This window comes from Acomys minous (genome assembly GCF_964271855.1).
Source record: "Acomys minous genome assembly, chromosome: 13".
NCBI lineage: Eukaryota > Metazoa > Chordata > Mammalia > Rodentia > Muridae > Acomys > Acomys minous.
In genome coordinates this window covers 65,884,357-65,902,225 of record NC_140495.1, presented here as the reverse complement: position 1 = coordinate 65,902,225, position 17,869 = coordinate 65,884,357, and the positions used below count along the sequence as shown (strand labels likewise).

Here is a 17,869-nt window from a genome sequence, read left to right as displayed (position 1 = left end):
TGATTCCCACAGAAACCAGAAGAGAGCACAAAAGCATTTGCAGCTAGAGTTGCAGATTACCGCGAGTAGTCTGATGTGAACTGAGACCTGAACTCAGATCCTCTGGTTGTGCAGTGAGTCCCCCTTAACCACAGAGCCATCTCACCAGGCCACAGTTATCTTTTTCATCCCTCCTCCCTTCTTTTGAGTTAAGTAAAAATACAATTGCCAGATCTTAAGCAGTTCTGGTGAATTGGTTAACTCTGAGCTCTAAGCTAAATACTGAGGATGACGAAACAGCAAGTTATGAAACATCCAGCTTCTTCACCTAATCGTCTGACTTTAGCTCTGGAATACTTTTTAGATTTTGTTTTTATGGATTGTGCTCTGCATTAGGAATCTGCCTTGTGTTGTCCCAGGAAATGAGGTCGAGGCCACCTGGACATGGGATGTTATCATTTCAACCATCAGGACACAAAGAAAAACTAAGCAGTAATCCGGGTATAAATGGTGCCAGCTAGAGGGTGGGTGCTACAAGAGATGAACCACAGCGCATCCTGTATAAAGCAACACTCATAACAAAAGCCATGACAGTGGGCCCTGAAAAGATGCTGAGAGCCCTTGTGACATTGTGGAGGAGGGATAAAGTGGATACAGTAAGCAACATAGATAGCTTACTACCTAACAAAGAATAAACACTCATCGCCAACAGCTGTTGGGAAGTGGTGTTATACTAAATACAAAAACATACAGGAGGTAGGGTAGCTTCATTTTAAAAAGTCGCTTTAGTTTATAACTTATGAAGTTAGGTGTAAGACCAGTGAGTGGGCCTCAGGGGAAGTTCATACAGACTGAAAAAAATGAGTGTGCGCATCAACTTGATTTGATAAGAACTCATTATTGGGAGAGCTCAGGAGTCCCATGAGGGTTACCCTAACTTCCCAAGGGAGGCTCCTCCAGAGATTTAACAATCTTGCTCTGGATCCACACAGTTTATCAACACTGTCACACTGGAGAGACCGGCTGTCAATTCATGAACACGTAGAAAGCACACTTAAGCCATACCTGCTGCTAGGAGTAAAGTCTTTCATATGACAACATGGCAATAGAATAGTAGTGTTAATATCGACCTGTGGGGAAGTGTTTATTCTGCTCCAAACTGAAACTGCTCTGTGCTACTCCTCTTGTGGCAGAATAAAACTGTTTCTTTTAAACACTGGATGAATGTGCATTCTCAAATTTAGTTCCAGTCTTCCAATAACGATTAATGATAGTTAAACAAAGCAGCAGCAATGGAAAGACTCTATGAGTTTTAGCACTATAAGTTCAATCAGAAATAAATCCTCAAGCTATCCCTCCAGGTTGAAGTGGAGCTTTGTGAAATTACAGTTTGTAAAGGCTGGCTCTTGTCAGTCACTTTTAAATCCAGTCAGTCAGCTAATTAAATTTACACTTCCCCAAATGTTTCCGGTAAACAGAATCCATACAACAATACACTTTTATATTTTCTACACAATTTACAGAGAAGCACATTTTTAACCATTCCCCATAGCCAGCTATGGTTTTGTAAGTTCTGACATCCCTCTTCATGGAAGAGAAACCTGTGAGAATTGTTTTATCGTGTGTGCATTTTCTCAAGGATTTACAGCTGCTATCAAAGACTTGTCTTTACAGACTTTTCAATGGAGAAATACGTCACAGTCTCTCCAACTGAAAATATTGCATGCAAGAGCTAATCTCATCCAACAACTGAGAATAAATATTATATGCATAGTCTTTATAAGAGGTAGAACAGCACCTAACTTTGAAGAAATATGCAGGCACCCACATTCATTATGAAATGATAAATAAGAGAAGGACGAGTCTTCTTCTAATGGAAGGATATTTGAGTTCATGCAATTTTCAATAGCACAAGCATAAAGAGCTCTGCTTTTTCGCATATAAATTTCTGCATTAGATTGCATGTGGAAAGCCCTCCCAACAGTGGATAATTAAAGCCACAGGGACCCAAGCTTCCTCTATCCCCTGATCTCCCATTAGTGGAAAGTCCACACCACATACTGAACAGGATTCACTAAGAACACTTGAGTGTTTGGAGAGGAGTGTTAACACTGCCATGACTCATCAACAGAGGAAAATGTCAGATAGAATTCTTGACATGGTAATTCTCAGTCAGTCCTGCCCACATCTGTAGAGACCAGTTATAGATATACTAGAAAATATGTCAGACAGGCTGGGAGTCTGAGGTTGCTGAGACAATGATAGGAAAAATGAGAGTATCATCTGAGGAAGATGACCACTGAATACCTTTTCATCCAATACCTCAATAATTCATTATGATTTGAAGAACACTTAATATATATTTTTCGATATTACAAAAGCACCATTATTAATAGTTAATTTTTTGTGCAACATAAACCTTGAACTTATTTTTTTAATGTGTATTGTGTGTGTTGAAAAACGTAGCTGTATGTGAATATGCGTGCCTGCGGAGGCAAAAAGAGATCATCAGCTCTCCTGGGGCTAGTTCATGTATGCCCTGGGACATTCAGATACTGAGCCATTTCTTCATTATCTGAAATTTTACAGATTTTCGCAATAACTTTCATCTTTTCTACAAGCGCATGCTCACCACTAGCCTAGTCTAACACACTGCAGTTTCTTTTTCTTTTCTTTTCTTTTCTTTCTTTTTGGCTTTTTGAGACAAGGTTTCTCTGTGTAGCCTCGGTTGCCTAGGTCTTGCTTTGTAGACCAGGCTGCCCTCTACCTCACAGAGATCCACCAGCCTCTGTCTCCCTGAGTGCGGAGATTACAGGCGTGCACCACCACACCAGCTTACAGATTTTCATACTACACATCCAAATGAGATTATTTGAGTACTTTCTCCATCAAAACATGTATGAGAGATAGACTTAGCCATTCTACAATGAATATATATAATACATATATATATACCTTTTTGTAAACAATAAATATATTCTATTTCCTCTATCACTAAAGTAACCTTTTAAAAGTTTTAAACACATTTGATTGTGAATAGACAGTTGGCTCTTTCAAGCAGGTGTGTCTTGTCCATCACCATGTGTGTCAAGAAGAGACACATGGACAAAGCACACGGAGCCCATGGTGGCAGAGCTAGTCTCCCGGAAGTCCTGGAGGTTCTCTGAAGAAACTGAGAAGCTTGTTTGAAAGTCCTGAAGTATAGAGATGTGCCTCCAAAGAAGAAACTGCTATGCAGCTACAGCCAGGTTTCAGTCAAGCATATACGTCATGCATTTACGTGCAACTCCTGTCTCTTGGTGGTTTGTTTTAAACTGTTAACACTCTTAAAACTTATGAAACACACACTTACAGTTCACTTAATTTTTTTCTTGCAAATTATATGAATTACTTTATTCACTTCACCTTCAAGATCATACATTAAGATGCAGCATTACTGGCCTTAGATGAACTATGTAAAATTTGCCAAATTAAATTTTTTTCCTACAACATTTTTTTACTTGGACCATCTCACTATTGGAAAATTGAAATTCAACTTAGAATTGAACACCAGTTTCAATATCACTTGGTTGCTGCTTCTATGTCCCATTATGAGTCCCGTCTCTACACTTCATGAATATTTCCTCGTGGACTTTAAATTTTGATTTATTCATTTTATTCATACCTCTGTCAATGTTGTTGCCCTACTTGAAATTGGATAGTGATTCAACTCCTCTTCACCCTCCGTGATGGATTTAATACCTGCATTTTGCATGGAGTTTATTTGGCTTCCCTAGCCATCCAAATGTCTTATTTGATTTCCACATCACATTGAATACACTGTGCTTCTGACACCATTCTGACTTAAGTGGGAAGAAGCATCATCAGTGCAAAGTGTCTTAAGGTGATGTACCATTGTATCTGTGAGACATACTCTTAGTGTAGAAGTACATGGAAGAGAAAGATAATGAAAGGTGTTTATGTTTCTGAATTATTTCAAATTAAAACTGCAATCTGAGTTTCTAGATGTGTGTTCCAGCTGCCTTGAACATCTAGCTGAGAGTGAATGCTTCCTGACCAAAAAAAAAAAAGCAGATAAATTGTATTTCCAGCTTCAAACTTCTTGATGGATAAAGGAAAGGAAAAAAAGCAATGGCTGATCATGACACCCTACAACAACAATTTAGTCATGTAAAGATAAAATTGATTAATTGTACAACACAGCATTGAAATGCTGCAATCTGATATACATATAGGTAGGATTTTGAAAGAGTATTACTTCCCCTAGGGAGTTTGGCTTGAAAAGCAAGCTTATTATTTATCAGTGTAATTAAATACAGAAGCTCTTTGTCTATACCGAGATAGGTAGTTGAGCCATAACTGACATCTGAGGTTAACACACGATTACTATTGCTTCTCTAAATGTAATGTGCATATATGCCCCCTCAGAATCTTGGTAGAATGAGCATTCTTTTTGTGAAGTCCTAGATACGACTCAGACTCTGCATTTATGTTAAGCCTCCAGGTCATAGAGACAATCCTTTGAGTAACAAGGCATAGCATCATCTTTGCTCTATTGGCATGTGGCATGCAGCATCCATCTCTCCATCCTGGTAATCCCTCCTACTGGAGCATGCAGACACTGTCACATCCAAAAGATAAAGGAAGTAGGTATGTCTCTGTTCCATAATAACCACTGTCATAGATGATGCTTTTGTGTAAGTGGTTCTTCTTATTTATAGTTTAGTTATTCTTCACATATTTATATCATCAATGGAAGAGAGAGAAAAGATATGTAAGATGAAGCTTTGTGCTTGGTATTTCCTTTCATTTCACCTATAATATTGTACACTAACATATCATATTGTTTTATCAATATGTGAATATTGAGATATTAAGTTCTTTTCCAGATCTGACAAGTAATATACTTCATTCATATCATTAGCTAAATAAATAGTAAAGACTGAGGTGTGGATTCTGAAAACAACACATCACACACACACATACCATGTTACCTGCCCATTGCCATAACATGTCTTTCTTTTGATCATTAAAATGTCTCATGTTAATGCAAAACCAAAGATAATATTAGAAAGATGTCCCTGGATTAATGTACATAGACATACCTTATCAGCAGGTGTTTACATGGTTAATGCTTTTTTAATTCATTATTCTAGCAAATATAATGATTTTGAAAATATAATTTGATTTTTCATTTGAATAGTTATGTAAACTTTAAATCTATGGACAAGGTAATAAAGTGATGGGTGAAATAATGTTTTGTCAGTGCTGCTCATGTGTTTAAACTGTATACATACAAATTCAGAGATGGAATTTTTATCATTAGCTAAATGATATCTAGAAAATATTTACAAAATATTTTACATGTCTTCTATTTAAGATTACAAGCCAAAAGCCATTATAATTTCTTTCCATTTAAAAACTCCATTTTTATTTGTGTGATTGTGGAGACCAAATATTTATTTATGCAAATATTTAAAGACTAAGTTATTTTTCTAATTAGATGACTATTATTTCCCTATGTTAAAATTGTTATGTCAATGTGTTCTGGCATCAAAAATAAATTGATATCATCTGAGGTAACAACAGCTTCCCCCACCGACATTAAAAATATATCCATCTACCTGCCATTTAACAAAAGCTGACTATGCATGAAAAATTCACGGGGACAGATCACCTCAAAGGACTGTGGAATTCAATGATACTAAAATAAGGTGTTTTCATAATGGCTGTTTAATCAATTTCCTATCTACCTCTCAATGTAATCTTTCCTGCCAGACATTTCTCTACATAATTTTGTCAGAGAAGAAGTAGAAACTCAGAGAAGGTAAGATGGTGTCTCTCATTTCCAACATCTAGCAAATACTGATAGTCCACTAGGTGGCTTGAATCTAAGTCTTGTTTTAAGATCTGGCTCCTTGAATTTGGCACAGTTGCTATGCTGTAAGCTCTGTGGCTGTCCTTTTCATTGGCAACAGCTTTTTTGGGGGTACTGTCCACTCAGCCTTCCCAGTTGCATATAGGAAATTGGAAATGTCTAATTACTGTGTTGATACTAAGCTTCTTTATCTTACTTTGCTGCTTTCAATAACTACTGGTACTCTGTGACAACCTATTTTGTCTCAAAATTAGGGAGCACAACATATGTATTTTTGTATCCTTAGACTAGAATAATGCTGACTGAACGACTGACGTTCCAAGAATTACACTTAAATGATTTTGTTTTGAACATACCTGGTGTACATGCACAAGCAACTTTCAGGTAGAATTTAATACTTACATGATGTCAAGTATTTTCCTGGTTACTATATGTATGTCTGGTCTGATTTAAGTTTTCTTCAAATATGTAAAACAAAATTTAAAGTATCATATTTAACAGAACATTTCTTAGATATGATACAATGGAGGAATTTAGAAACCTATACTCTTTGCAAACATAAAATATTGCTATCTTAAAAAGACAATGCCAACCCTTGTGGGGACCACTTCATTTTTTTTTTCAATCATTATAACATCATCTGTGTGTCACATACTTTCTATGCTGGGCTACATTTTGCAGTGCATTGATGATAGCGCTTAAGCTATTAACTGTGGCACAATTAAGTAAAATGAAAAACTGTTTAGAAAGCAATTAAACTCAAGCAAATCAAAGTGCAAAAATGACAGCTCCATAACAAGGACAAGGCTGAAATAAATTACACCATAACATTTTGGAGAGAGGAGTGGGTTGTTTCTCTCCCTTGAAGAAATGCTTAATCATCAGTGAATTCCAGCATGCTACCATTTTCACTAACACTGTTGAAATTAAGTACCTCCTCTGTCAACTTGAATTCTTTTGCCTCATCAGCCAAATATTTCAGAAACATAGAAGATTACAGCTTTACACATTGATGTGTTATTTGTTTCTTATTAATGCAACTAAGGCTATGATATCTTACCAGATTCTTAGAACACAAGAAACAAAACCCAATGAAGTCTGTTTAAGTCTGTTTAGGGAACATTAGATAGCCCATAAACATACACAGAAATATGCATACATACAGGCAAATGTTTGTACACATGAAGTACATGTACACATGAAGTACAAACAAATGTCTTTTTTAAGTAAGGATTTTGGCTTATAAGGAGAGATTCTGCTATGTAATCTGGAAGAAATATAAAAAAGTTGATGTCATGTTTGGACTTAACATGTTCTAGAAATGTCCTGATTTTAAGTGAAAGCTTCATTCCCAACTTGAAACATCATGAGGTGGAGTGGAGAGGGTTACTAGATCCCAAGAGTACTAGAGTTAGCAATGGATGGATCTGTGCACGTTTCTAGGCAGGGAAAATGGTTGGTCAAAGGTTTTCTGACTGGCTTGGTAACCCCATCCATCCACTGGAAGTCTTGCCTGGTTATGAGAGGTGACCATTTTTTACTCCATATCTCCTCTTCCTGGGAGTCTTAGCTGGGGTCTCCCTCATAGATCCCTGGAGTTTCCACTAGCTTAAGTTTCTAGCTTATCCCAGAGATAACCTCCCTTCCACCCGATTCCAGTTTTCTCTTCTGCCGTCCTCCCCACATGACCCCCCCTGTCCCCCTTCCCATCCCCTCCTCCACCTAGTTTCCTCCCTCCCTCCACCCCAGGTGTCTATTTTATTTCCCCTTCTCAGAGTGATTCAAGCATCCTGTTTTAGGCTCTACTTTTTACTCAGCTTCTTTGGATCCATGGGTTGTAGCATAGTTATCCTGTACTTCATGGCTAATATCTATTTATAAGTGAATACATACCATGTTTGCCTTTTTGGGTCTGAGTTACCTCACTCATGAGCAGAAAGTGATCGATTGGCCAACCAGTGTCTGGCCCGTCTTGAGTCCCATGCCATGAAGAAGAGCTCACCACTGACAGTATTAATAATATTATTCTATACTCAGACAATAAGCTAGCATAACTGTCATTCTGAGGGGCTCTACCTAGCAGCAGATGTAAAAATGGCAGAGACCCACAGCCAAATATTAGGCAGAGCTTGGGAAGTATTATGGTAGAGGGAGAGGAAGGATTGAGAGTGCCAGAGAGATCAAGGACACCACAAGAAAACCGAGAGAATCAGCTAACCTGGGCCTATAGTGGCTCACAGAGACTGAACCAACAAACAAAGAACATGCATGGGACAGACCTGGGCCCCCCCTACCCATATGTAACAGATATACAGCTTGGTGTTCATGTGGGGCCTCTAACAGCAGGAGCAGGGAATGCTTCTGACTCTGTCATCTGCCTTTGGATCCCAATCCTATTACAATTTGATATGCCCAGATGGGTCCATATCCATGGGAGGTCTCCCTTCTCTAAGGATGAAGGGAGATAGCATAAGGGGAGGGCAGGGGAAAGGGAGGGTTGAGGAGAGGAGCACTGAAGGGAGGCTCCAAATTAACTAATTAATATAAAGAGATAAAATTTTCTTTTTGAGAAAGGAAAAACAGAAACAAACACAAAGAGCACTCATTCATTTCTAAGGTAACTGAGAAACTGTCCAGTCACTGTCTCCTTCAGAAAATCATACCAGCCTGCACCACCACAATTGACTAGATGAATTCATTTCTAAACGGGCTGTTAGGATCCAAGGCCCTATTGTAGTGTCCTTTGAAAGACAGATCTTGGGGGCTGTGAGAGATGGCTCAGCGGTTAAGAGCACTGACTGCTCTTCCAGAGGTCATGAGTTCAATTCCCAGCAACCACATGGTGGCCCACAACCATCTCTAATGTGATCTGTGCCCTCCTCTGGCCTGCAGATGTACATGTAGGCAGAGCACTGTATACATAATAATAAATAAATCTTAAAAAAAAAAAAAAGAAAGAAAGACAGATCTTGTCATTGGCCCCTTCTCTGGTCACTTCTGTTTTCTCTTCTACTTTCCTCTCTTCTCTGATCTCTCCCTTTACTTTCTTTTTCCAAAATGTCTGAGATATTTATGACTCAATACAGTGGTCCATGTGGATAGGATAATAACCAAAGTAACTACAAGTCAAGATAAATATTTACTCCTCTAACTTTCTTATCTTTTTAATATAAATTTACCTTTATATTTTATAGATGGGTGTTTTGCCCATATGTATGTCAGTGTGGGGATCTCAGACGCCCTGGAACTAGAGCTGCAGAGAAGAATCAGCTGCCATATGGGTGCTGGGAATTCAAGCCACATCAGGTGTTTTGTCATAGCACTGGGAAGATAATTGCCATAGGTAACATCCCTAGAAGACTTCCTGTAGTCTACTAGGGAAGTGCTGTTTTTCTTTGTCTTAAACAAAACTTTAATAAATTCTTTGAAATTTTCCTGCAATGTATATTGAAAATATTAATTCCCTCTTCTCCATCCTGTCCCTATAGTCACCCTCTCCACCCTCCTGTCCCTCCCAGCATTAATCTTTCTTCCTTTGTTTATTTCCCTATCTATTGCAGAAGCAGTTATAGCAGCAGTGTTTACAACAGTGGAAATATGGAGGAAACAATTTAATTGCCCACTAGTGAATGAATGATTACACTAAATATGGCAATACTATATAGAAGAATATTTTCCAGGCTTAAAAGTGGGATGTGTGTGCATACTAGCCCAAGGGGCATGTCCCATGAAAGTCTTCACTAACCAGGAAACAGGGATATAGGGGAGGACATCCTATTGGGACTCTAGATGAGAGAAGCATGGGAGAATGGCAAAGTAGAAGGATCCAGAGGGTCCTAGAAACCTACAAGTAGAACATTATGATAGGCAGATTTGGGCCCAGGGGTCCTGCTCAAATATGGCACTAGCCAAGGACAATACAGGCCATAAACTTCAAACCCCTACCCAGATCTAGCCAACGGACAGGACATTCTTTACAGTTGAGTGGAGAGTGGGGTATGACTTTCACACAAACTCTGGTGCCTCATATTTGACCACGTCCCCTGAATGGGGAGACCTGGTGTCACTCAGAGGCAAGATAGCAGGCTACCAAGAAGAGACTTGATACCCTATGAGCATATAAAGGGGGAGGAAGTCCCCCTCAGTCACAGACATAGGGGAGGGGAGTAAGGGGGAAATGGGAGGGAGGGAGGAATGGGAAGTACAAGGGAGGGGATAACCATTGAGATGTAATATGAAAAAATTAATTTAATTTTTTTTAAAAAGTGGGATGTGTGGTTCTGATACATGCTAAAGCAAAATGAATCTTGAGGTTAACAGAAATAAACCTGACACAGAAGGACATACATGATCTCACTGGCATGAGATATCTAGCAAAGCTAAACTCATAGAAACATAACAAGTGGTAGTAGCCAAGAGCTTCCATGAAGGTGGAAAGGAGTTGGTATCTCTGCATACAGCGTTAGTTCTGAAATATGAAAATGTTCTGAAAATTTGTTGCACATGGGTGCAAATATATTTAATCCTACAGAACTGCATGCTTAAAGATGATTATGATGGAAAATGCTTTGTCATGTGCATTATACCATAATGAAGAAGAGGCTACGATGGCAAAATATAATTTTCTGATTTACATTTTGGCTGGCAAACAGTGCTAGGAAAATATGGCACATTCTATGTTGTAATGAGCTGTTACCATAGATCAATTGTAAAGTAAGAGCATCGCTCTCTCCCAGCAACAGACCACAAGGGGAGTTGCTCAATTTTAGGGCTTATCCATCAAAGGATAATGTGACTGCAGCTCAGTTCCATAAGACTGTGCATCAAATGTGGCATAATTAAAGGAAGATACCCTGACCTTGATCATCAGTAGGATCCTCAGAAGGCATATGACACTGAAGTGTGTGTGTGTGTGTGTGTGTGTGTGTGTGTGTGTGTGTGTGTGTGTGTGTATGTATGCACATGAGCCACCTCACATTTACTCTTAACTCTAGCTAACATTACACCTTACTTCTCAGATTAAAAAAATCGAAAGAGTGCCAACCATTGATATCAGTTCACCCCAGAGACATAGCATCCTTCTAACAGAAAATGCTCTGCTGTGTGATTCCTCAGCACCTGTCTGGGAGCTCCCAATGTATTTATAGCTTAGTGAGTCATATTCCCAGGGTGAGATTCTGTTCTAGGTTGTCGTTATATTCATTAGAATGTGCCAAACTGTTAGATACACCAAAGCAATTTATTACTGTACAAAAAGTGTGTGTGTGTGTGTGTGTGTGTGTGAGAGAGAGAGAGAGAGAGAGAGAGAGAGAGAGAGAGAGAGAAATACAGACGGACAGACAGAGCAGAGAATCAATCAAAGACAATACTGTGTCCTATATGTTTACATTGCCTGATAATTGAGGTTTGTACAACTTAAAGTGTTATAAAAACGATTGTGTGCATGAAAACAAGAGGAGGTTTGAGCTTGGTTGTAGATTAGGTATGTATGTATACACTTGAACAATAAACAGGAAAAAGAAACACCTCACAAAAATCACATGAATTGGGTTTTTTCCCTAATTTGTGTTAGTTACAAAGGAACTAAAAGTAAATATATTTATCTTTTTTAATTCTGAAAAGCCAAAGAAAATTAACAGTGAATAATTGCCCTTGGTTTGTATATTCTGAAGTTTCAGAGCAATGTGATTCAATTAAGGCTTCATTTTTCCACATACAAAATACCAGCTGCAAGAACAAGCAAATTCCTATCCTGACAATTTGGGAATATGTGCTTGCCCATAAAAATCTCCTGGAAGCCTTTAAGAAGTACGGATGGCCAGTCTCCAGTCCATGAGTTCTGATTTAATATATTTGCCTTTGAGCTGGGTGTTGTCCTAGTTCGCTAGATGATGCTGATGTTGAGAATAAAATAAGCGATTCTCTGTAAAGTTTAGGCCACTACTAGATGTGGTCAGAATTGTGTGGCTGATTATGTTAATCTTTTACCTCTCTCTCTTTTAATCTTTAGATGAAATGATAAAAAGATGCATGTTAGGCATGTAATGCCAAGAAGAAGGTGTAGGAAGAAAAGAAAGATTAAAATAAAAAAAACTCTGGAGCCCCCTATTTCACCACTTCCCCTTGGTGAGGAGACCTGGGGACACTCAGAGGAAGGGGAAGCAGGCTACCAGGAGGAGACCTGATAGGCTGTGATCACATGGTGGGGGACGAGGTCCCCTTCTGTCACGGACCTAGGGGAAGGGAATAGGACGAAAAGGGGAAAGAGGGGGAATGGGAAGATACAAATAAGGGGATAACAAATGAGATTTAATCTGAATAAATTACTTAAATAAAAATCTAAAAAGAAACCTACAAGAAGAACATTATGATGGGCTGATCTGGGCCCAGGGGTCCTGCTCAAACTATGACACCAGCCAAGGACAATACATGGAGTAAACTTCGAACCCCTACCCAGATCTGACCAATGGACAGGATATTCTCTACTATTGAGTGGAGAGTGGTGACTGACTTTCACACGAGCTCTGAAGTCCCATATTTGACCATGTTCCCATGGATGGGAAAGCCTGGTGGCACCCAGAGGAAGGACAGCAGGCTACCAAGAAGAGACTTGATACCCTATGAGCATGTACAAGGGGAGGAGGTCTCCCTCATTCACAGTCATAGGGGAGGGGAGTAAGGGGAAAGCGGGAGGGAGGGAGGAATAGGAGGATACAAGGGATGAGCTAACAATTGTGATGTAATATGAATAAATTAATAAAATATTTTTAAATAAATAAATAAATAAATAAAGGGAAAAAAGACAAAGAAGAAGAGGAAGATAGAGAGAAGGCAAGAAGATGAACAGGGCGGGGGGTAGTGGCCATGGGGAGATTGGGCTTATGGCAAGATTTCCAGAAAGTTGGTAAAAGCATTTTGCTGGAGGTAACAGTGGAGTGAATCACAACCCAAACTAGATGACAGAAAACCAGATTCAGAGAAAACTTCCCCTAAATTCTCCCAGGAGTTCTAGGAAATTTTAAATGTCTGAAGGAGCAAGACATGGAATTAATATGACAAAAGTGAACAAAGTAGTTGTTTTAGTTTTTTTAAATGCCCCTGACACAACAAGCAGTTATGCCCTGGCCTCTGTTTACAGAGAAGAGATTGGTTCTTCTAAATAAACTGTAGCACATGCTCTCTGAAGGATGGCTTGAATTTTTTCTTATTTGAAGAGATCACAATGGATATATAAGGCCGAGACCTCCACCTGCTCTAAGGCTCTTCACCTGCAAAGTGAATGAATGAATCAATGGTAACAGTGAATGAAGTAGATTCAATAATTACATGTGTTATAGTGCGCCATTCATTATTTTGGCAAGTAAATAAATCCTTACTCTGCTCATTTTACATGTTTTGTTTTCAAACGTGTTTACTGTAATTATGAACCATTTACATACTATACATAAATTTTTAGAATCTCAAATCCATTCATATTTTTAAAAAATGACTCCGTAAATGTATAGATTATGAACCCATCAGGTGCTCTGCTGTGTCCCGTGTTTCTTTGCGTGAGGTGAAGATGCTCACTTTATAGGATGGATCCAGTCATTTGCAGTGCTATAAGATGACACAGACCCGTCTCCTCTTCCTCTTGTTTCTGTTGGGTCTTGCACCTAATACCTCCTTTCTCTGTCTTTAATGATACCCTCGGCATAGAAAACAGTACTTTCCTCATACCCAGAATAAAGTGACTCTTTTGAAGGGAATCTTTGTTATTCTCAGTGATTTAGATTCCCTTGTTATCTCAAACCCATAGCAGTAACATTCTGTATCACAAGAATATGAAATGGAAAAAAATCAAAATCATCAGCTGAATAAAACTGCTATTCTAATACTGTCTTTCTGCCAGTACTCAAAGATAAAAATACAAATGGCCAGTAAACACGAAAGTGTTCAGAGTAACTAACCATCAAAGAAATGTGAAAATAAATCTGATGAGCAAAACAAATAATAGCAAATATTGGCAATGACGTGGTAAAAGAGAATCCTGACACATGGCTGGTTGGAATGTTAATTTTATTTATTACCACAAAGCATATTTCTTTCTCGGTGAATGAATGTGTGTGCATATTCATGTATTTTGAGTACATGTGAGTGCGTAGGCACACAGCATGTGCATGCATGTGTATGGAGGCTAGAGATCAGTCTTAGGTTGCATTCCTTAGCAGTGGTCAACCTTGGCTTTCTTTTTATGCAAAGACTTTCGCTAGAATCTGAGACTCACTGATAAGGTTAGACTGGTGGACCACGAAGCCCAGAGATCTCCTTATCTCATCCAGCCCAACTCAGGGATATGGGGAACTGAGAACCCAACCCCAAGCCTAGAGTTTTGTACCTGGTCCTCATTCTCATACAATAAGTGAACTCATGTGGAAAAAAAGACTGAAATGCAGGCAGAAGAGATGGCTCAGAGGTTAAGAGCACTGTCTGCTCTTCTAGAGATCCTGAGTTCAATTCCCAGTAACTACATGGTTGCTCACAACCATCTATGATGGGATCTAATGCCCCCTCCTGTCTGATGTTCTTTTCTGTCATCCAGGTACATATGCAATAGAGTGTGTATATACATGAATAAATATATCTTTTATAAAATACTGAAGTGTGTTACAGATGAAAAGAATTTATGGTCATTTTCTGTTCAATGTAGAGACTTGCCAACTTTTTATTACAGAAAAGAAAAACTGGATTGCAACAATCCCAGTATTAGAGTGAGTGGTCAGCATGCCAGGAGTGCAGTGATGAGAGTAACGGCAGGACGCAGAGAAATTGAACTCAAGCTGAATGGAAGCACCAAGGTTGGTGCAGAAGTAGCTTGACAGGGAGGTCCATCAGAAGAATAGTTTGGGAGGTGACTAATCCAGTCCTCAAGTGCTGAATCTCATTTTCTATGATGCAGTTAACTAAAATGTTAAGAAATATTTAGAATTAGGAAAGATGGTTCATTAAATAAATGAACCTTGTGGCCAAGGCTGACAACCTGGATTTGACACCAAGACCCAACATGACAGAGGAAAGAACTAATTCCCAGGAGCTGTCTCCTTCCATATGCATGTAAACTTGCGGACACTCTCAGACACACACACACACACACACACATACACACGATCAATTAAATAAAAGTAAAAATCAAAACATTTTAGAAAAGTGTGTTTGACCTAAATTCTAGAGTTTAAAATATTTAGTTCCTTTGTTGCTGTTGTTGTTGTTGTTGTTGTTGTTAAATACATAGGCTCTTTTACAATACCAACACATAAATTAATTGACAAGAAATCAAAATAGTTTAATAACTACCATATTAATATTTTTATCATAAAGAGAGAATATATTCATAATTTGAGAGTTATCTCTCCCAAATTATCACTCCCATTGTCAATTCATATTATACTAGGATGTGAAGAAAACAGATATTCTTGAGTCTACTGCTCTTAGATGAAGCATTAAGTTGAATTCTCCCAGAGTCACTTTATTTTAACCTGTGCACTTTATTTTGATGTTTTATTCTGATTTTCTCCTTAGGTTGTAGACATTCATAATGCTGCTCATTTAACCTCAGGATTTGTGCTTGTGGGCATACACATGTAAAAGTAAGCACCACCACTGTATCTTCTGACTTTTAAGTTGACACAATAGGATATAGTAATCACCATGTCAACTATAGCTTTAATATCTATATTTCAAGAATATAATGGCTGTGTTTTGAAACAGTCTCTGCCTTTTAGCTTTTATGTATCTTTTTTCTTTTTGTTTCCATTTAAGTCAAGTCAAATCATTTTTTTGTTACCAAGACACAGGATTTTTCAGAAAGTCCTCTAGAAAATATTCTGAAACCCAATATAAGTGCTTCTCTGATTGTTTGAAATGAAGCACAGCTTGCTTCTTGCATTTTTAAAAGCTGTCCAGTGCCCAGGAACCCATATTCATGGCCAGTCTTCCCTTACCCACTGCAGCTACCAACACAGCTGATGCTCTGGAATCTCTGCCACATTATAATGGGATCTTCTTCACCCTGTTCATGCTTTTACTTGCCTTTCATTCCCAATCTTGCTCCTTTTTATCCTCTGAATCTGCAGATATCCTCTTGTCCCATCTTTCCTCTCACTTTACTTCAGGATTTTTCTTCCTTTCTCTAATTATGCTGCCAAAGAATCAACCACTCACAGCCCAGGAAACGTCTGCTCTTATATATGCTTCCAGCTCAACTTGCTGACCTACTAGAAAATAAAGATCACTGTGTTCACCTTTAAATATATATTTAATATATATATATATATATATATATATTTATAAACTTTTTAGTATTATATATTTAAAGATATATATCATATATGATAAATTGTTTAAGAGGATAGCAAATCAGGTTTTCACTTGACTAATTAACACATCTACTTTTGACACATTATATTTGTTTTTAGTATTCTTTTAAAATATTTTTTACATTTTAAATTGTTCACTTAACATCCATATTGTAGACCCCTCCCTCCTCACCTCCCAGTCTCATCCTCCCTCCTTCATCCTCTATCCCTGTGACCTTGTCCCCTAGCCATCAGAAATGGGTAGTCATCCTCCACTACCACCTAGCTTCAGCTTGTCAACCTGAGGCATTTGGACAGCCTTCATACTCTTCTTCCGTGGCCAGGATCAACAAGTGGGTACCAGAGTCCATGTCAGAGGTAGCCCCTACTGCTCATATTATGGGACCCACAAGGAGACTGTGGGGCCTATCAGCTACATCTGAGCAGATGTGGGTTCCTTTCTCTGGGAGGTTGGGAGAATCTGGTCACAGAGTTTTCTTCAGCCTTCTGGAGCCTAGCTGAGGAAGGCTCTGTCCTGAGAACCAGTCATGAAGAATGCCTCCTTGGCAGTGAGGGAGATTTCCAGTCAGAGCCCTTAGCTAGAAAGCATAGGATGGCCTCGCTTAGCCTGGATTGAGACAATAGGAGTCTATGTCCCTTCCAGCAAGGAAAGTAAGCCTCGGACTTCTAAAAGACCAGGTAGTCGATCGCATTTGGTTAAAATATAGTCCAGAGTCGAAGAGCTAGATTTTAATTCACTAAACTTAATGATAAAAGAAAGACAAAGACAGGAATCTAGGGAGAGAGAAACAGGGGAGTGAGTGCTCCCACCCCAGACCTCTGGGTTTTTTAAAAATATATTTTATTAATTTATTCATATTACATCTCAATTGTTATCCCATCCCTTGTATCCTCCCATTCCTCCCTCCCTCGCATTTCCCACTACTCCCTTTCCCTATGACTGTGACTGACGGGGAGCCAATGGACAGGACATTCTCCACTGTTGAGTGGAGAGTGGGGACTAATTTTCACACGAACTCTGGTGCCCCATATTTGATAACATCCCCTGGATGGGGAGGCCTGGTGGCACTCAGAAAAAGGGTGGCTGGCTACCAAGAAGAGACTTGATACCCTATGAACACAGACCTCTGGGTTTTTTAACCAAGGGTATCTGAATTGCAGGAGCCACACCCAGGACATTTCCCAGGGCATGTCTCCAGGCCAGTTTTGATATATATTTCTCAGAGCCAGCTTTTGTTGCCATTTGGCCTAAAGCCTGTGCAGTTTGCTTTGAAAGTGTCCATGCAAGGAACTAGCCTTTAACACATTTTGGGGTCTTGTTGACTGTTGCCAGCAGGGGGTACACTCACCTCCTTCTGAACAGGAAGCTTACCAGGAGGGAGCATCTCCTCCACCTACAGACAAAGGCCCCACAAGCATAGGGTCTAGAATCTCACCATGCATAGTCCTTGGTTGCTGTATCAGTCTCAGCATCACCTGCCACACCAGCTGAGATGTGTTGGCTCTATAGGTCTACTATGGAGCTCCTGTCCTTTCTAGGTTCTTCTATCTCCCAAATCTTCCATAAGACTCCCTGTGCTCAACCTTAAAGTTTGGCTGTGAGTCTCAGCATCTGCTTAGATCCCTCACTGGGTAGAGACTTCAAAGAGACCTCTAT

General features: G+C 39.1%; 1 long non-coding RNA gene and 1 pseudogene across 2 annotated transcripts in view; both read left to right on the top strand.

Moving 5' to 3' along the window:
• Window positions 1–15,481, top strand: part of LOC311580724 (nascent polypeptide-associated complex subunit alpha-like) — a 45,507-nt pseudogene extending 30,026 nt beyond the window's left edge. Inside the window, exons 2-3 of the transcript in view lie at window positions 14,571–14,694; window positions 15,416–15,481. The product of the transcript in view is annotated as a nascent polypeptide-associated complex subunit alpha-like (transcript). The remainder of the gene's footprint in view (window positions 1–14,570; window positions 14,695–15,415) is intronic.
• Window positions 1–17,869, top strand: part of LOC311581228 — a 1,115,569-nt gene that overhangs the window by 438,531 nt on the left and 659,169 nt on the right. The gene's annotated exons all lie outside the window — the stretch shown is intronic.